This window comes from Puntigrus tetrazona, chromosome 13 (genome assembly GCF_018831695.1).
Source record: "Puntigrus tetrazona isolate hp1 chromosome 13, ASM1883169v1, whole genome shotgun sequence".
Lineage (NCBI taxonomy): Eukaryota > Metazoa > Chordata > Actinopteri > Cypriniformes > Cyprinidae > Puntigrus > Puntigrus tetrazona.
The window spans coordinates 2237158-2258376 of NC_056711.1; the positions used below are offsets into that span (position 1 = coordinate 2237158).

The window sequence follows — 21219 nt, forward strand, 5'->3', positions numbered from 1 at the left end:
TAGATTGTTTTTTATGACTATTCAGTTAACGCTCATTAGTAAATTTTTGGAACACTGTTTATTTATGTATTTCATAGTACAGGGTTAAACAACCTCACACAATCAAATTCAAAACCTGCCCAATCTGGCAACAATATAATACAACAACCAATCAAAATCGTTTGATTCAGCATCACGTTTTGGACCTCTTGGACCTATTTTAAAGATTCGGTGACATACTTGTGAAAATACAGCGTTTAGTTGATCCTAATAAGCACTTGTCGTCACAGTTGATCTCTTTAATATATTATTTTTATTTTTTTGCTCATCCAAGTGCAAAATCAGCTTAAATCTCCTTTGTTTTCCTCTTTTTCTTGTCGAATGTTGCTCTCGTTTCATAACATGAGACTTGAAAATAACACAAAAAAGCTTCACGCATTACGATTACATGAATTTATAATTATTCAAAGATATTTTATCTTTATTCCCGGTGTATATAATATCATATTGTAATGTACACAAACACAACACAAACGTCGATCAGCTGCTCAAAGATCTCGTCTTTGGAGAGGACTGTTTTTACATGTAAAAAATATAAGTATTACTACAATGTAAATGTAATTTGCTTTTCATATGCCAGCAACGTAATATCGCCAGCTGCAATATTTTAAGGAATAAACCTCTGACAGAGACTCCTCTCCTATCAGCCAATCACGGTGCGCGTAGTGAGTAAGCGTGCTGACGTCATCCATAGCAACAAGGCCAACGCCGCCCATACTCTTACGGTAAGACTCGTATTTCTTAGTGAAAGTTTGTCTCAGCTTCTTTGTTGATTTTTTGAGGTTTTGAGCGAAAACTCTTTTACTGCTGTCTAGAAGAACTCTTAGTGGTAAGATAAAATGTTTTGACGACTGTGGAAACCAGACTGAAAATTGTCCAGGCATTATTATATTAAATCGATGCAATATGCTTTGGTTCAAATCGGGATTCAAATAGGGGGCGGAGTTTATACGAATGTCTGTCTGAGGCGGGAACTTACCGTCTTTAGAAAAGTGCAGATGATATTTTCCTTTTCATCTCGCCTCTGTATAACGCATAGGTTCATAAGTGCAGCGCTGTTTTGATTACAGAGAAAAACAACGAAACGCTTTAAGCGCCACCTGCTGGCAGAGACTGAATCTACGTCTCATTCAGCTTGACTGCTGTTTGTTACATTATTATAGTGTAGATTTTAATTTCAGAAAAAATGTGCAGCCTTTTGTACAGGCAATAGTAAAAAGGACACATTTGATTTACAACTTTTATTAAATGAATTAAAAAGAGAAAACATCACGTTTTTCTTTACATTTACTTTATCATTTTATTTATGGGAACGGTGATTATCAAGGAGACGCTCAAAGTCTATGACTCCATAGCACACATTCGAATAGAACTCACAGGTTTACAAAGACCTTGACATTCTTACATTCTTTGTGGATTTGTTGTAGTGATCAGTGACTTCACACAGCGATGGGACAGCGGAATACAAAAGTGAGTCCGATGACTGTTGGAGAGGTGTACGATCAACATCTTAGTACACCCCCAAAACCCAGCACCAACACGGAGGTTCAACATCCCCCTCCCCGCGATGAGACCCCCGTTGGTGCTGGAGGAGGAGAGGAAGGAGGAGGAGGAGGAGAAGGAGGAGGAGAGGGAGGAGAAGGAGTAGGAGAGGAAGGAGAAGGAGTAGGACAGGAAGGAGGAAGAGCAGGAGAGAAGGAGGAGAGGAAGGAGGCAGAGAGAGTTAAAGAGGAGAGGAAGAGTGAGAGGAAGAGCAAGAAGTGGTGGCGGAGGCTGCGCTCTTTCTTCAGAGCTGCCAAAAAACAGCCTCCAGCTCACAGCTCAGGTCAGGGAGAGCAGCAGCAGCAAGATGAGGGAGAGAAGAGGAAGGTGGCATGGGCAGGAAGAAGTAGTGATGGTACACGGCACAACCATGAGAATGTGTTTTGCTTTAAACAGCTCTACTTTGATCATAGAAAAACAGATATAGAAATGTACATCGGCACACATTACACCAAATCCTATTGAGTTATTCTGTTATTCTGTTTTTAACAGACTACATCTTCAGCCGCTACGCCATTGGTGATCAGCTGGGGAAAGGCGGTTTTGGCGTGGTGTATGAAGGGAGACGTTTGGATGACGATCTTAAAGTAAGTTAATATAAATAAGACACAAACTAGCAGGCAACGGTTTGTCTCATCCTCACCCTCTTTGTGTTTCTTAAGTTCATTTTTGATTTTGTTCATCAGGTGGCTGTGAAATATGTCACAAAGACTCAGCACACGGAGTGTATTATCATCGTAAGTACATGGCACTGTACAAACAATATAAAATATAACATCATCTCACGTTAACATTAGCACAAGTACCTATTTGTCTTCTTCTAGCCCGATCATCCAAACCCTCTTCCGAAAGAGATCGCCCTCACCATCCTGGCCAATAAAGGACACAGAGTGCCGGAGATAATCAGGCTGCTGGACTGGACGGACCACCCTGACCACTTCGTCCTGGTCCTGGAATGTCCCTCTCCCTGCGAGAACCTGGTAGAGTTCATGAGGCGTCATGGTGGAAGAATCGATGAAGAAATGACGCGCCAGATCATGTGGCAGGCGACTTACGCTGCACACAAGTGCTGCCTCCGCAGAGTCTTCCACCGTGACGTCAAACTGGAGAACCTACTGATCAACATCGAGACATCCGAAGTCAAGCTGATTGACTTCGGATGCGGGGACATTCTGGGGACTTCATCTTACAAGTCCTACCACGGTATGTTTCAGATGATTCCCTTCTTCTGATAGATAAAGAACAATCATGCTGCGCTAAAGCAAACTTAAACTCCACTCTGGTCCAGGCACAGCAAAGTACTCCCCTCCAGAGTACCACCGCAGGGAGAGTACCACGGCTGGCCAGCGACGGTCTGGTCACTAGGGGTCGTGATGTTTGCACTGTTGTGTGGACACTTCCCTAGCGACCATGACCTGTTGCTGCTGCAGAAGAAGCGCTGGTCCAAGCCTGGCCTGTCAAAAGGTGAGATCTTAATTCAGAATCATACCAAACATCTTACAGCTTAGACTAACATGATGAAATAGAACAGCTGTGAAGTTTAAGGTAAGAAAGTAACGTATTTGTCGTCTACCTGCACAGAATGCTGTGACCTCCTCGGGGCTCTCCTCCAAGAAAAGCCCATCCGGAGACTTGGTTTGGGGCAAATCGTGTTCCACAGCTGGTTTATGGTAGGGAACCTGAGATCAGAATTCATTACTGGTGGGAAGGAACCAAAAGGTCCGACCCGTTCTCTTTCCGTTTTGTTTCAGGCCCTCTTGTAGGACCGCTCCAGTTGGCGTCTCTTCATCCCTCCTCTCGCCTTTGCGTCTTGCGGGGCGAGCAGGCCTCGTGTAGCGTCTTGCGCCCCGGCTTGAGGAAGCAGTATTTGCGTCTGGCGGTACTGCTTCCGGAGGGATGTGTACATATTGTATATATGGACATACTTCTTTTGATTGATACTTTTTGGTTTTTATCTTTGAGAATTTAATGTTTTGTATTGACATAAATCTGACGTAAAACTCTGAATTGGTTTCTAAATGTTTGTGTAATTGGCATGATACAACTTTACCTGAATAATAAGAATAATAAATTGTTATATTTGACTTATCCTGGACTCTCTGAAATCATTCTTTCGAGTAGATTAATGTGTGGCCCAGTGTACTGGGTATTGTGGCAGGACAGAGCATAATTAACACATAATTAACATTGTGATGTTGTTTGGTATTTTGTGGTTATTGAGTTAGATGTCCTTTTTGTTCAGAGGTAGTTCACTTAAGGCATCATAAGCACCCTTCAGCCTCTGAGTAATGTTGGAACTGTCCAGCCGTGTCGAGGGTTCAGTGAAACAGCCGCCTGAATTCCTAAGCGACACTGGGTCCATAATGAAAAAAGGATTAAAATTATGGCGTTATAATAATGTAACTCTGAATTGGCTTCTAAATGTTTTTGTTATTTGCATGATACAATAATAAATTGTTATATTTGAGATTACAGATTTAACTTTGCTCTTATTTCGGAGTTGCAGCTATGTTTGTTTCATCTCTCCCTCAACATGTGTCCTAGCTAACAATTTTAAGTTATTTAAAGTACCGGAAATTCTGGACTATAAAGCGCACCTGCATATAAGCCGCATCCGCTCTATTTTTAAAAAAATAAAAATAAGAAAATAAACAAGCCGCACCTGCATATAAGCCGCATCCGCTCTATTTAAAAAAGTTTTGCTCTTCCCGCTGCCTCCTCCAGTGTCTCACCATAGACTCATTGACGCTAAGCTTCCGAGCAGCAGCGCGGTTTCCTTCTTGTATAGCGAGATCGATGGCCTTCAACTTAAAACTTGCATCATACGAAGTTCTTCGTGTGGGTTCCATGATGAATGGGTGAGGATTTGAACAGATAGAGTTTGACAGGATTGGTAATTTGTCGTCCTTCTATCCGCTTCTACCGACTTATATCTGCTAAAGAGGAACTAGCGTATTCTTCTTGAACTAGCGTATTCTTCTTTGCATTTATTTTGTCTTAGTTTTGATTCTAATTCCGGTTAGAGCGCCCCTAGCGGTGGGAAAAAATCTGCAGAATAGCCGCACCTTTGTATAAGCCGCATGGTTCAAAACCTATGAAAAAAGTAGCGGCTTATAGTCCAGAATTTACGGTAGTTTACAGTAATGTTCCTGTTGTTCTTAGAACGTCCAAAATGTACATTTTTTAGTAGTTTTATTACGGTTATTCTTTGGTTGTAAAGAATGTTATTAAAATGTTCTTAGAACGTTCCACTAACAATGCAGTGACAATGTTTTTTTTATGCACTGTAAAAAGCAATCAGTTGATTTAAATTGAGAAAACCTTGATATTATTAAATAAAGAAACTAATGCAAAATTAAAGGAAGAGTGTAAAGTGAACTTGACAATTTAATCCAGCTCCGTTCACTTCCCTTCAGTGTCTCTGCAATTAAGTCATTAATACACCCAAAGAATGGAGAAAAACCTGTCCAGAGGAAGCAACATGGTGTTTGTCATTGTGGTCTTTGCTGAGGTTTCGTGTCAATGGCTGTATAGTTAATGAGGTCTTCACTGGGGATCTGTCTTTGGGGCTCATCTAGTTGACATGGTCTCTGCTGACATTCAGCTCTGTAGAGTTGTCTCCACCATCTGATCTGGATACAGACTTGATCCAGTGACTTTGGAATAAGAAGAAAACAGACTAATATTAGCAAAGATGCCATACTTCTTAAGATGTAACAAGTAGATCAGATGATACTGACTTTGTTATTGTAAATGAGACGCAGCCTTTTTGGGACTAATTTAGCAGACATTACAATTACCCCACATTTTCTTTACATATTGCAAGACTGTCAAAGTAAATAACTTACCACACTGCGACCACACGAAAGAAGAACGCCTAATCCTTTGAACGGTCCTGAAACTTCTGCTTAGCGTATGCCTGAAATTATGTGATAGCCATTTACACAAAATGCTTAACTAGGAATAACCGCAGCCTCTTTTACATCGCTTGACAAAATGAACACTCTTTGGTTGCATTCAATCAAAACTCATGCAAATCAGTTTACAGGCAGTGTGTTTGAATATTAAAAAAACCCCAGAACATAGAAACTTTACTTAACATTCAGTAGATAATTTAGTTTAGAAGATGTTCTGCTCAACAAATATTTTGAAATTTTATATATTTTTACAAATATACAAAAAAAAAAAAAAAAGAATTTACTATTAGGATCAAATAAATGATCAAAATAAAAAAACAAACAAAAACAAATCTTACCGTTCCAAAACGTTTGACTAGTTTGTTAACCAGTTGGAGCTCAAATGAAAGAAAATAAAAAATCATTTTCACCTCAACTGCAATTAACCAATTAAAAGGCCTGGTATATTCAAAGACTGTACGCCCATTGTTCATGCAATAGTGTAGTGTTCACATACCTGAATTATAACTGCATGCACAATAATGAAAAGCACACAACATGAAGGGTCTCCATATATACAGCAGAGTCTGATGTGGCAGGAGGAACTAGAACTGGTGTCTTCACTGAAACAAAAGATTAAAAAGACTAAAAACTTGAACATATATGATATGAGAATATGATCTAACTCTAACAAGTACTGGCCAGATTTCCAGGTAAACGAATGGGTTAAAATCACAAAAACTGCTGTAATTTTTCAAGTGAGTGTGCTTGAGAAGCACTGAAATCAATGTACTTCAATGCTGGAACTATTGGCCGCTTCATGACATGCTTTACTTCCGCATTCCTGTTCATATAAAATGAACAAAATGCAGTGAATGAACAAAAGAGAAATCTAAATCAAATCAGTATTTGGTGAGACCACCCTTTGCCTTCAAAACGGCAGCTATTCTTCTAGGTACACTTGCACACAGTTTTTGAAGGAACTCAGCTGGTAGGTTGCTCCAAACATTTTGGAGAACTGACCATAGATCGTCTGTGGATGTAGGCTTTCTCACTCTTCGTGTAATCCCAGACACACTCGATGATGTTGAGATCAGGGCTCTGTGGGGGCCAATCGGCGTCGCCCTGGCAACCAACGTAGTGGACCTGGCTGCACCCATCACCGGCTGATCGGTCACATCTGCAGCTCATCCCGGCCTGGCTATAAAGCCACACTTGTGTCTTGGAATTTTCAACTCAAAATGATGTGAAGACTGAAAATAAAGAATCCAACAAATTTGTCTTTGTCTCGCTTTATTTCTCCGCGCAGAGGAACAAAGAAAATGATCTGGTTTACACACAGTGGAGTCTGTGAGCAAACAGATAACAGTGGGCTCACAGGTTAGAGGTTTTATAGGCAAAAGTATACATTCCAAGGTCACTCAAATCCCCCTCGAACCAATGAAATAGTTCAAAGTCACGTCACCCATCTCGTGCTTACTGTGTCTGGTCTTCCTCTAGTTTATCTCCCGTACTTAGCACAGATAAGACATCCTGTACCCACATGAGGTGGTTTAACGTGGGTTTAACCACTGTCACGCACACAGTATATATTTTCCATACCTCTAACATTCCAGGCCTCTATTTGCGCATTTGTGTTCGTGGTTAGTACAGTGATGTTACGAGTATATATTTATATAGGAATCTATCTTCAAGTGAAGTTAGTTTAATAGTGATGTTAATAGTAAATAATAAACATTAAATGTAATCAATTAGAATAATTTCCATTACACTCCTCCCTTTTGATCATTCTTGATCACTTTAAAAAGTAAAAATATAATGAAATGAAATCCCTTAACGATAACATCAAGTGTGTAAATTCACATGGATTCAGAACACACCATCACACAATAAGGGTTTAAAACATAATAAACATTTTAAACATGTGATTAATTGGAGATTACATAAACTCAATCTGAGGAAATCATCTCTTGACTTTATAATAAACGTTAATTTAAAATGTAGATTTTTTCTTAAATGGTGTTATCTTGTAAAATTATCTACTCAAGACCTCTTTAATCATTAGTTTACTCTTCATCATCACTTGAATCATCACAATCAACAACATTCAACACCTTTCTGGATTTATCTTCTTCTTCTTCTTCTTCTTCCGCTTATCCGGGGCCGGGTCGCGGGGCAACAGTCTAAGCAGGGACGCCCAGACTCCCCTCTCCCCAGACACTTCCTCCAGCTCTTCCGGGGGAACACCGAGGCGCTCCCAGGCCAGCCGAGAGACATAGTCCCTCCAGCGTGTCCTAGGTCTTCCCCGGGGCCTCCTCCCGGTGGGACATGCCCGGAACACCTCCCTTGGGAGGCGTCCTGGAGGCATCCGGAACAGATGCCCGAGCCACCTCAGCTGGCCTCTCTCGATGTGGAGGAGCAGCGGGTCTACTCCGAGCTCCTCCCGGTGACTGAACTCCTCACCCTATCTCTAAGGGAGCGCTCAGCCACCCCTACGGAGGAAACTCATTTCGGCCGCTTGTATCCGAGATCTCATCCTTTCGGTCATGACCCAAAGCTCATGACCATAGGTGAGAGTAGGAACGAAGATCGACCGGTAAATCGAGAGCTTCGCCTTGCGGCTCAGCTCCTTCTTCACCATGACAGACCAGTACAGCGACCGCATTACTGCAGAAGCTGCACCGATCCGTCTGTCGATCTCTCGTTCCATCCTTCCCTCACTCGTGAACAAGACCCCAAGATACTTAAACTCCTCCACCTGGGGCAGGAGCTCCCCACCAACCTGAAGGGGGCAAGCCACCCTTGTCCGACTGAGGACCATGGCCTCAGACTTGGAGGTGCTGATTCTCATCCCAGCCGCTTCACACTCAGCTGCAAACCGCCCCAGCGCACACTGTAGGTCTTGGCCAGATGTAGCCAACAGAACAACATCATCAGCAAAAGCAGAGAAGCTATTCTGTGGTCACCAAACCAGACCCCCTCCGGCCCCCGGCTGCGCCTAGAAATCCTGTCCATAAAAATAATGAACAGGACCGGTGACAAAGGGCAGCCCTGTCGGAGTCCAACATGCACTGGGAACAAGTCTGACTTAATGCTGGCAATGCGAACCAAGCTCCTGCTCTGATCATACAGGGATTGGACAGCCCTTAGCAAAGGGCCCCCTACCCCATATTCCCAGAGCACCCCCACAGGACACCACGAGGAACCCGGTCGAATGCCTTCTCCAAATCCACAAAACACATGTGGACTGGTTGGGCAAACTCCCAGGAACCCTCCAGCATCCTGAAGAGGGTATAGAGCTGGTCCAGTGTTCCACGTCCAGGACGAAACCCGCATTGTTCCTCTTGAAGCTGAGGTTCAACTATTACTGTATACTGTATTACTGTAACTATAGTTGAACCTCAGCTTTCTGGATTTATCTTTTACCTTATTCCCCCAGTGATTAAACATTATCATTTGGTGTGTGACCGAAGCTCTCATAGTCGAATTCACTGTTTTTTTTACCATGCTCATCACACAGGGCCATATACATAGTAACAGGACAAACACAGATAGTGCTGAAATGGCAAGCAAACCAATATACTCAGCTTTTTTCCATAATCCCTTAAACCAATTCCATCCCCACACATCATCATCAGCACTAATCTCCCTGGCCTTTAACCTGTTAACAGCATTGGTTATATTCTGAATACCCAAATCTATCATATGACCATCAGCATCATTGTCAGGAATATAGGTACAACATGCAGACCCCACAACAGCGCACACGCCTCCGGAGATGGCTGTAAGTTGATCCAGCACAAGTCGATTCTGCAGCGCTGTCAGTCTCAGGCCTCTCAGTTCCTCTTTGATCCCCTCCATCATTACCTTTGTGGTATTCATGAAGCTGATTAGTTCATACCGTGTCACTTCCACTTCATTTTGGAGGAAAGCTACACCCAGAGACGGGATCAAGGCTTGGAAGAATTTCTCAGCTCCGTTCCATAGTCGATGCTCTTTCGGGACAGGGTTGTTTCGTCCGAGGCTCGATATCTTCACCCGATCCCGCAATGAAGTCACCCTTTTCTCAATTTCTCTCTTGGCCTTAATGAGTCGATGTCCTGGCTTCTTTGTGTGAAGTTGTTCTGGTGCTCTTACCGCAATAGCTCCTCCATATAACTGTACCATAGCACATGTACCTGTCCACCGACGGGGCAGTGAAGCATACACGACATGTCCGCACAGCCAGTACCATTCCTCCACCACACTGGTACCATCGTTGTCAGGAATGTGGACCTCTGAACAATCTTGTTTGCATCTCACCCGATCGTTGGGGTTGCTACCGGTGAGATAACGTCGGCTGATGTGACATTGTGGCAGAAGTCCTACTCCAATGATGGTATTCAGTAAACACCCCATGCATTTGTGACCGGTTTCTTGAGTGATCAAGAGTGAGTTGTACATCTCATTGCAGTGATTGATGGGTATATCTCCCATGGAGTCTTGCCCTCCGTCATTTCGATAACAGGTCAGGTTAGATGGTATGTCCTTCACTATAGCAATGCGGCCTTGCCACCCTTTTCAGGGTTCTGATCTTTGTCCATTCCGTTGAATTCTCCATGATCCAGAAGTCGCTGTGTTCGGGCAGCCCTGCTGCTGCCACTGATATTGCCGTTATGTGTTTGATCAGATCCTTGTCTGGGTCTTGATAGGCCCACCAGTCCCCTCCGGTTATGCTATGCGCAAGTTGCGCACACACATAACAATCAGTCAAGTCATTGGTTTTAGCGGTGAAATTAAGCAACCTCCACCACATATTGTTAGCATACGGATGTGGCGGATTCGGGTGGTCTAACCAGTGCTCATCCCCTGTCTTGACCGCTCTGACTTGTCGGAGGAGAGTTTGATTAATCAGATCGTCACATTCAGTAACATGATGATCATGTTGGTTCTTCATGTATATCATGATGAATAGTGCAAATGAGAGGACGACCAGCGTCATACTTATGATTAGGGTCAAGAGGTCTGGGTACAAGTCGTATAGTTTTTTGAACTTGTCTATCTTCCTTCTCAATTTAGAGGATACCATCTTGTCAGATATTGCCACGTGACACCTGGTATTTTCGTAGGGAAGAAACAAATTTGCTCTGTTTGTCTATTTAATTGAGGTCTTATATTTGGTTTACTATACAGGAATGCAGCAGTTTGTCCCTCATACAAATATGATGCTCTCCAGCCCCTTGTGGTAATGACAGCTAACACTGCACTATCTTGTTCAACTATTTGTTTAATTTCTTTACATAAGTCATTTCCTATTTTCCTCTGATAGCAGCGATATAGAATCGGGGCGAACGGGTATCTGGCGTTCCACCACGAAGCGCCTGATCCAGAGAGCCCTTGCTCTTCTATAGTGATAGGAAAAATCCTTGTTCTCTTTGGCATCCGTTGGCCTGTACTGACATCAGATCACTCCCACACAGTGATGTTGCTGCGTGTTCAGCTCCCATACACCACTGTGTGTTTGTTTACTTTAGTCAGTCAGACGTCCCCCTTGGCACGGGGCAGCGGGTCAATCACTGTTTATTGGGTTGCGTCTCCCTCTGGTGGCGCTGGGACCTTTTTGCAGTGGCTGGCGTGTATCCACGTAGCCCTCTCAGCCGCAGTGTGCGTTATCAGCAGGACCTGGAACGGGCCGTTCCACCTCCTCGATTTCCAATGTTTCCTTCTGAAATCCTTGACCACCACAAAGTCACCAGGTTTAATGTCGTGCAGAAATCCTTCTGCCGGTTTGGGTAGGGCGTCCTTGACCTGTTGAGAGATCTGAGAGAGAATCGAAGACAGATTTTTACAATAGTTCAGCATGTCATCTTCACACAGAGCAGTAGAGGGCAATGGTCGGGGCTCCGGTCCTACTCCAAGCGATGGAGGCCTGCCAAACAAGATTTCAAATGGGCTTAGGTTAGACTTTGTTCGTTTTCTCATTCTCATATACATCAACACAATGGGAAGTGCTTTGACCCAAGACAGACCTGTTTGCTCACAACACTTTGCCAGTTTATTTTTCAAAATTCCATTTTCTCTTTCAACACTACCCCCGGACGCTGGGTGATAGGAGGCATGTTTACGTATGTCGATTCCCAAGAATTTTCCAACCTGATCGATTGCCTCATTAGCAAAAGGTGTGCCATTATCACTACTAATCTTTTTTGGTATTCCCCACCTAGGGACGATCTCGGACACCAGTGCCTTTGCGACAGCCCCAGCATTTTGCTTAGATGTGGGGAAAACTTCCACCCATTTTGAGAACATATCAACCAGAACAAGGCAGAATTTCTTACCTTCACATGGTGTCAGTTCAATGAAATCGAACATTATATGATCAAAAGGTTGACTTGGTGGTGGATGTGCTGCCAATGGAACCTGTTGTCCTCTCCCTACATTGTTTGTGGCACAAATCATGCAAGATTGACAGTATTTTTCTGCAAAAGAAGTAAATCCTTTTGTAAACCAATATTGATTGATCATGTCAAACATTCCTGTTTTGCTTATGTGATCTAGTCCGTGCACTAATTTGGCATAGTGTGGGAAAAAGTGTTTTGGCAAACAAGGTTTGTCTTCGGTGCTCAGCCAAACGTTGTCTTTCAGTTTGCACTCGGCCTTCACCCATTGTTTTTTCTCCTCTGGTGTTGCGAACCCCTGCATAGCTGTAAGAGAATCAGAAGGGAATGTTGGTTCGTCATTGTTAATAGTTACACATGTTAGAGAAGGTTCTGTTCCCTTTGTTGCGTTCTTCGCAGCGATATCAGCGCGTTTGTTTCCCAATGATACAAAATCGTTAAATTTGGAATGTGCGACGCACTTGCAAATAGCAATCGACCTTGGAAGCAAGATCGCTTCTAGCAAGGCTGCTATTTTGTCATGATTTTGGATGGGCTTACCATCAGATTTTAGAAATTTCCTACATCGCCATAAAGCCATGACAAGTTGAAAAAGCATAACGAGAGTCTGTGTAGATGGTGACTGTTTTCCCTTCTGCGATTTTACAGGCTTCTGTTAATGCTACTAATTCGGACGCTTGCGCAGAGCAATGCGCGGGGAGCGCTCCACTTGCTAATGTTTCATGCGCGGTAGTTACTGCGTAACCTACTCTGTTCTTACCGGTTTCTGGGTCTCGAGACGCTGAGCCATCAACAAATAAAACCAAATCTGCATTGTCAAGGGGAGTTTCCTTTAAATCTGGCCGCGGTGTGCACACCTGTTCCAATGCGGTGTTCCTTGCCATCCTGCTCGGTTGGAAGCAGTGTGGCAGGATTCAATACTGTACATCGTTTCACTGTGATGTTTGGCATTTCCAATAGAATGGTATTATATCTGAGCCACCTGGCTGTTGACAAATGAGATGTTTTCTGTTCCAACAGGATCATAGAGACAGCGTGTGGCACTAGTAGTGTTACATCAGAATACCCCACAATTTCCCTTGAAGCTAAAATAGCTTTTTCTGCTGCTGCAACAGCTCTCAGACAATTTGGTAGACCTGCTGCCACAGGATCGAGTTTACTTGAAAAATATGCCACTGGTCTCAGTTTCCCCCCGTGATCCTGTAACAGAACAGAAGACATGAAACCATTTTTCTCATCAACAGTTTGTACAAAATTTCTCTCTGGGTCTGGTAGTCCCAGACTTGGGGATGTTTGTAACAACATTTTCAACCTTTCAAATGCTTTCTCTGCTTCAGGAGTCCAGGTCAGCTTGTCATGTGGCTGCAACCCTTTTCCGTGAGCCAAAGCGCTCAAAGGTGACTCTTCAATGGCATAATTGGGAATAAATGTTCGACAATACGAACACATTCCCAGAAATGACATGAGCTGTTTTTTTTTGTCAGAGGTTTTGGAATCTTTTGAATTGCCTCTATTCTTTTTTGAGTTAAAGATTTTCCCTGCTTGTTGATAAGGTGACCTAGAAACGTCACCTCCCTTTTTGCAAACTGCAACTTTGACAAACTGACCTTGTGGCCTTCAGCAGCCAAATGTTTCAACAGCTTTACCGTGTCTTGTGTACAAGTTTCTTCATCTCTAGCTGTTATTAAGAGATCGTCAACATATTGAATTAAAGCTGACCCTGGTGTCAATTGTAATGATTCCAAGCTCCTTTTCAGTGCCTCACCGAACAATACGGGCGAAATCCTTGACAGAGTCGAGTAAAAGTGTAGGGTTTGCCATTAAAAGTGAAAGCAAACCAAAATTGGCTATCTTTATGAACCGGCACAGAGAAGAAAGCATTGGAAAGATCAACAACCGAAAACCATTCAGCATCTCCTGGTATTTGTGATAGCAGTGTGTATGGGTTGGGAACAATAGGGGCCTGTGTCTGAACTGCATCATTTACAGCCTGCAAATCTTGCACAAACCTCCACTCAACTGGCTGGTCTGCGTCTCTTATCTTTTTGACAGGAAAGATGGGTGTACGCACAGGAGAGTTTTCACATTCCACAATCACTCCAGCCTTTCTCAATGCTTCAAAAACTGGTTTGATTCCCTCAATAGCTTCCTTTTTTAAAGGATATTGAGGTTTGCATGGTCTGTAGTCAGATTTTGGAATGATTTGGATAGGGTCACAATTCTTGATCAACCCCACGTCATATTTAGAAGAAGCCCAAACAGTTTTCGGAACTTCTTTGAGAGCTGGAATGCTTTCCATTTCAGTTTCTGTAAGGAAGCAGTGATTGGGCAATGCACTTTCACTCGCATGAACTGTGCGATCAGCCATCGCAGCAGGTTTGGTCAAATGCATTCGATATGCAGACAGAGTTGGATTATATTCAACATTTTTCTCAGCAGTCCGCAACCAATTTTTATGAAAAATACATGTTTTTACAAAAGGACCAATGTCTTCCCAGTGATTATCGTTCCCCTTCGACAACGACACATGGGGAAAAGAGTCCACAACATCAAAAAACTTCTGCTGTTCATCGTTTAATGCAACAGCAGCAGCACATTTGTTTTCTGTCCAAATTAGCCAATTCAATTGCAATGTGTCAATGCATGGAAACCATTTTTGTTCAAATAATTCGTCTCTAGCCAGAGACACATGTGCTGAGCAATGTAAGCCAGAGAATGGCATAAAATCAGAATCAGGTGAAACTCTGTTCTTAGCAGCATTGACAAGACCTTCGCATAATTCATCATCTCGCAATTTCCACTGATAAACGTATAGTGGTGCGTGTTGGATTGCAGTCAGAGTTTCAATTTGGCCCTGAACCGCTTTGACACCTTCTGGACCAGATATTAGAGAAATACCCAGTTTGCACAACAAATCTCTCCCCAGCAGATTTTTAGGACAGTGTTGTGAGATAAGGAAACTGTGTTTGAAACTTGTGCCATTCTCATCCTTACACCTCAGAGGGACTGTAAAATTCTCTTTAACAGTATGACCAGATGCAGAAATTGTCCATGCAAAATTTCCACTCAATTCAGGGACAGAGACAAATTCATTCATTCTTAACACTGAGCTCGTGGCTCCCGAATCAGCTAAAAATACCCTTTCAACTCCATCTATCCATAAGCTAACTTCTGGCATTTGTTGATATGCTAAACCATTCAAATGAGTATATGTGCCTAACTCTCTTTGTCTGAAAGATTTCTTATTTTCTAATTTAGCAATGCAATCATGTATGAGAGCAAGCATTTCTTCATTGCAGTTCGCAGCAAGCATTTCTTCATTGCAATTCGTAGCAAGCATTTCTTCATTGCAATTCGCAGTGTCAGGTGTGGGTGTGTGTGTGTCAAACTTATCTGTTATTGAAGTGTGGACTTTGCTCTCGACTCCCCCCTCCTTTTTTTGCACTCTGTTGTCAATCTGCTTTCGGTTTAGACCTTGCCGTGTCAGCCGCCGTGTGTCTGTTCAAAAGTGGGCACTCGTTTTTCCAATGCCCTGCCTCGTTGCAGTAGAAGCAAACATCTGGATCAACTCGAGTCAGTCTCTGTCCTCTTCCTCTCCCCCGCCCTCGGCCTCGGTAGCTCGCTCCTTTGGCCTGCACACCTCTGTACATTATCAAGTCTGCCAGCTGGAGCTCCCTTTCGCCTTTTCTCCCGCTTTTCTCCGCCAGCATCTTTTCAGCATGTAACGCATGTTTCCGGATCCTTTCCAGTTTCTCGTCTTCCCAATCAGTGCAGGTTTGTTTGACGATGGTCGTTATTTCAGGTTTCAGTCCATTCAGAAAGCGACTGCGTAGGTGAGCTTCCCATATTTGTGGAATTTCCCCTCTAATGTCCGGCTCTGGCATCCCACTATGGGTGTTGAAAGTGTCATACAGTCGCACAAAGTAGTCATCAACTGACTCGTCCTTTCTTTGTGTGCAGTAGTTGATCTTGTCAGTGTTAATCCTAACGGGAAAATGGGTCTTGAATCGTTCGCCCAGGGCTTTCACCGCTGACTTGTATGGCTCATTCTCAGCGTGTTCCCACTCCGCCCGAACTCTCCTCGTGTCCACCTTGGGGAAGTCTGGTCGGATCTTGTGCCAGTCTGTCGGCCCCATCTTGATCATCAGCAGACGTTTGAGTTCGAGCATCGTTGGGCTAAATTCTTGACAAAACATGTCCAGTTCCGCTGCAAACCTTTCTCCCGAGTCTCTGGGGTTCGGCAGATTTGTCATAACCTGCCTCAAGTCTGTCTCAGTCCATGGTCGAAAAACCATTGTGGTTCCTTGTGGGCCAGCCACTTGAATCATGGGGAAAGATGTCGCATTCCCCTCACTGTCGTTCTCATCCACGCAGTCCGGTTCTAGTGCCAGTCTTTCAAGCGACCTGGATCTGGTTCTCGCGCCGGTCATGGAGTATCTCATCTTTCGAACTCCGTCGCTGGATGTAGAAGGCTGAGATGGTGCAGGTGCCATAAACCCCATAACCTAATAAAAGAAAAATGCAGAAAAGAAACCGCGAGTGAGTCGTCGCTGAACTCCCCTACTCTCGCTAATAACAAAAATACAAACAGAGCGCTCACCACTGACCTAGTGTGTCTAACACAACAATACTACGTGCAAAGTGTACATCGCGCGATATGCTCACTTGTTCCAATTTCCCTAATTAAAAGGAATCTGATCAGTTCTCCATTGTACAGTCAAAGTTGAATATTAGACGAATAGTAAAGAATAACAACACAAAACACAAAGTGCACCGACGCGCAGCACAAACAAGCCTCCTTCTGAAGTTCACGGGAGGACCTTTAACCAGTCAGATGACAGTCGATTGGGCGAAGACGATGACGTCACAATTATGATCGACCGTTGACCCATCCAATCAGGAACCTAAGAGCAGACAGGAGGGAGGAGAAAGAGAACACGCGCGTACTCCAAAGCACGTAACACTCCCACCCATAAGAGCAAACTATGGGGAATATATTTCACATGTTTGCGCCCTTAATTACATTACGCTCTTGACAAAGCATCCGCTACCATGTTATCCACGCCCTTCTTATGCTTAATGACTAAATTATAATCTTGTATGATCAGAGCCCACCGCATCAAGCGTTGATTATGATTATACATGCATGACAGAAACACCAACGGATTATGATCGGTGAAAACACTAACTGGAAGACTAGACCCAACATAAACGTCAAAGTACTGCAAAGCCATCAACAGTGCTAGTGCCTCTTTCTCAATAGTCGAATAGTTCCACTGATGTTTATTGAACTTACGCGAAAAATAACAAATAGGATGACTGATGTCATCCTCAGTCTCGAAGTAGCACTGCACCTGCTCCAACTGCACTTGCATCTACCTACAACTTATAAGGCAGCGAGTTGTTCGGCGCTGCCAAGACAGGCGCGCTACACAAAAGATTCTTGATAACCTCAAACGCGTATTGACATTCCTCAGACCAGGTAAAAGAACGGGATGGACTAAGCATTGAAGTTAGCAGATGTGCGATGGTCGAGAAAGTTTTACAAAAACTACGATAGTAGCCAGCCATCCCCAAATATCTTCGAAGTTCCCTGCGAGTAGTTGGAACTGGGAATTCAACTATAGCGGCTACCTTCACTTCAACCGGACACACCTGACCTTGGCCGACTTCCTTGCCAAGGTATGTTATGGTTGCCTGACCAAACTCGCACTTCGCTAGATTTAAAGTCAGTGACGCTTTGGCAAGGCGATCAAACACGGTTCGAAGCAGAGAGACGTGTTCTGGCCAATCAGTCGTATAGACTACTAAATCGTCTAGGTAAGCATTACACTGTGGCACTCCCGCCAAAACAATATTGAGAAGCCGCTGAAAAGTTGCCGGTGCATTGCGCATTCCGAATGCCATCACTGAATACTGTAAGAAGTTGTCAGGTGTCACAAATGCTGAAATATCAGAAGCGCGAGGTGTTAGAGGCACTTGCCAGTATCCTTTTAATAGATCTAACTTACTGACATAACGGGCTGGTCAAGATTGTCCACACAGTCCTCCATTCGTGGCAATGGAAAACAGTCTGGCACGGTTACGGCATTTACCTTACGATAGTCAGTGCAAAATTGAGCAGTGCCATCGCTCTTTGGAACAAGAATACATGGTGAACTCCATGGGCTACAACTAGGTTTGGCAAATCCATGCTTTAGCAAATACTCAACCTCAGTATTCATGGCGGACCTTTTCGCGCTATTCAAGTGATATGCGTGTTGCTTGATCAGAGTAGCGTCACCTACATCAATGTCATGTTGCAGAACTGTGGTACAAGAAGGCACATCATTAAACAGTGTAGGAAAATCAGTAATCAGCTGTATAATATCGCATTGTTGTTGATCAGACAAATGCGATAGATGAGAAGGTAAGTCACCTAACAGTTCTGAATTCTGTGACGTGACACCACATCATCATCAGTGTCAGCATCATCAACAAGATCCACAGCGCCACAGGCTGCAACCGAAGGAAAGATAGAAACGGCACTCTCATCTGGCCCTACAGCACTCTCTTGCAACGACTCTCTACCATGAAAAGCCTTTAACATATTAATGTGACACACGCGTGATTTTTTTCTTCTGTCTGGAGTGTGAACTACATAATCGGTATCGCTTAGTTTTCTCAACACCTCAATACGGACCAGAAAATCGTGATGACAAAGCAGAAACCGGTATAGACAAAAACACCAACACGCGATCACCTTCTGCAAATGTGAGTGGGACAGACTTACGATCGTACTGACATTTCATCTTCTCCTGTGCAGATGCCGACTCTCTCGCCATAGCGCAAGCTTCATGCAGACGCTCACGGAATTTACTAATGTAATCTAACACATTAACTTTGGAGCTGGAATCAGGTGCGAGCATATTCTCTTTAAGCATTTTTAATGGACCTCTGACAGTGTGACCGAACACTAAATCAGCAGGACTAAACCCAAGACTTTCTTGCACGGCTTCCCTTACCTCAAACAACACCAGCGGTACTCCTCATCCCAGTCCTTACCAGTGTCCAAACAGTACTTTCAGAGCATTGCCTTTAACGTCTGATGAAAACGTTTGAGCGCACCTTGACTTTCGGGATGATAGGTGCCCGCGACCCGATGGGAAATATTCAGTGTGCCCAAAACTTGTGCAAACAATTTCGAGAGGAAATTGGTACCTTGATCTGTTTGCACAACCTTCGGCAAACCGAATATAGAAAAGAACTTAACAAGAGCTTTAACGACAACCTGTGCGTAATTTTTCTCAGAGGTATCGCCTCTGGAAAACGCGTAGCGCTACACATTACTGTCAACAAAAACTGGTTACAACTTCTTGTTTTAGGCAGGGGACCGACGCACTCAACGATAACGTGTTCGAACGGTTCACCTACAACCTGGGATTGGAACGAGCGCAGCACATGGAATTGTCTGATTTGGTTTACCCGTTAGCTGACGAGTGCGGCAAGTACGGCAGTAATGAGCAACACCAGCTTTTAAACAGGGCCAAAAAAAGTGTTTCAAAACCCGGTGATATGTTTTCTTAATTCCTAGATGACCTGCCAGATCATGATCATGAGCAAGAAATAAAATTTGTTGTCGATAACATACAGGGATTACAACCTGGCGCACGACACTCCATTCAGGCCCATCTGCCATTACAGGAGACCACTTACGCATCAACAACCCGTCTTCAACAAAGTAAACGTATTTTCTCTGTTTCGCCTGTTCAACAGTAACAGCAACAGAGAAACACTTTCGAAGGCTCAAATCTTCTTTTTGTGCCGAAATTATTTTCTCACGAGTCACAAGTAACTTTAAATGACTCAAACTTAAATTGGGCTGAGTTTTCGTTACTTTTTCTGCGTCGTTAGGCAAAATCTCTTCCTTAAATATAGGCGCCATGAAGGAATGCGGACAAATCATCAGCATCTACCTGCCGAGCCTGAGCCCGAGTGACGACACACACAGAAAAGTTTCGGGATACAACTCTGACAACTCATCAGGGTGATCAGACAGAACAGGTTTAATCAAACACTCCTAGCATGGGAAAAACCTTTCCACCAGCTAAATCGTTGCCCAAGATAAACTCCACCCCCTTCACAGGTAAACAATCACGAATGCCTACTTTCACAAACCCTGTACACAACTTCGACTGCAAATGGATTTGATGTAACGGGACTTTAACAAGGCCCATCTCAATGCCCTGTACTAGAATACTACTGCCGCACGAAGTTTGTTCAGAGAACGGCAGAATCCCCCAATTACGAAGGACTGGGAGGTGCCAGTATCCCGGAGCATTTTAACCCTTACCTGTTCTGTACCCGTAACTGAGATTAACCCTTCCAGTAAAAACGGTTCATAACTACAATCAGGCTCATTCGACTCAGTTTTGTTAACATCCACGATTTTCACAAGTCCAACACTCTTAGTTGTAGAACCCTGCTGCTTTTTCTTCAACACCAAACAATCCGCAATCAAATGGCCAGGTTTATGGCAATAATAACAATCTCTATCCCCTTTAGTCTTGGTCGGAGTAAACCTTGGTCGTGGCTGGTCAGACGAGGTGACAGGAGTAGGCGCATTTTTATCAGGGCGAGGAGAAGTAAATACGTTCTTATGTGTCAACGCAAACTCATCCGCGAGCACAGAGGCTTGAGATAAGGTTGTCACCTTTTGTTCATTTAAATACACAACAACGCGCTCCGGTATGCAATTCTTAAACTCTTCCAAAAGGATTAATTCTCGCAATGTCTTCAAATCAGTTACCTTACTAGACGTGCACCATTTGTCAAATAAGACCCCCTTTTGTCTGGCAAATTCGACAAACGTTTGACTAGACCCTTTTTATAACTCCGAAAACGCTGTCTGTAAGCTTCTGGCACCAATTCGTATGCACGCAAAATCGCAGTTTTAACCACGTCATAATTTAAGCTATCCTCTAAAGACAATGCTGCGCAAACCTCCTGGGCCTTACCAGTCAATTTGCACTGCAACATCAGAGACCAGACTTCGCGCGACCAATTTAGAGCAGAAGCAATACGCTCAAACACGCCAAAGTATGAATCAACTTCCGCTTCTCGAAACTGCAGCACAACAGAGATATTTTTACTCACATCGAAATTGGTACCCAGCACCGTCTGGCGGAGCGACAGCCGCCACCTGGGGCTGGACAAAAGGAACAGGTGCACTTCTGGCCGCCTTTAAATCCAATTCTCGCAACTTTAGTTGTGTATTCTTAGACGCAACTCTCTTTCTGCCTGACGATCCTCTGCCCTCTCACGCGTGTGCGTGCGTGCGTCCATTTGGATTCACGCTAATCGGACTTTCAGTCTCGCACCAACTC

At 43.7% G+C, this 21219-nt stretch overlaps 1 long non-coding RNA gene across 1 annotated transcript; it reads left to right on the top strand.

Annotated features, from left to right (window-relative positions):
* Positions 1–1784: 1784 nt before the first annotated feature.
* LOC122356498 lies at positions 1785–2890 on the top strand. The gene is made up of 3 exons (XR_006252343.1): positions 1785–2168; positions 2268–2318; positions 2406–2890. It is a non-coding gene; the product is annotated as an uncharacterized LOC122356498 (long non-coding RNA).
* Positions 2891–21219: the final 18329 nt, after the last annotated feature.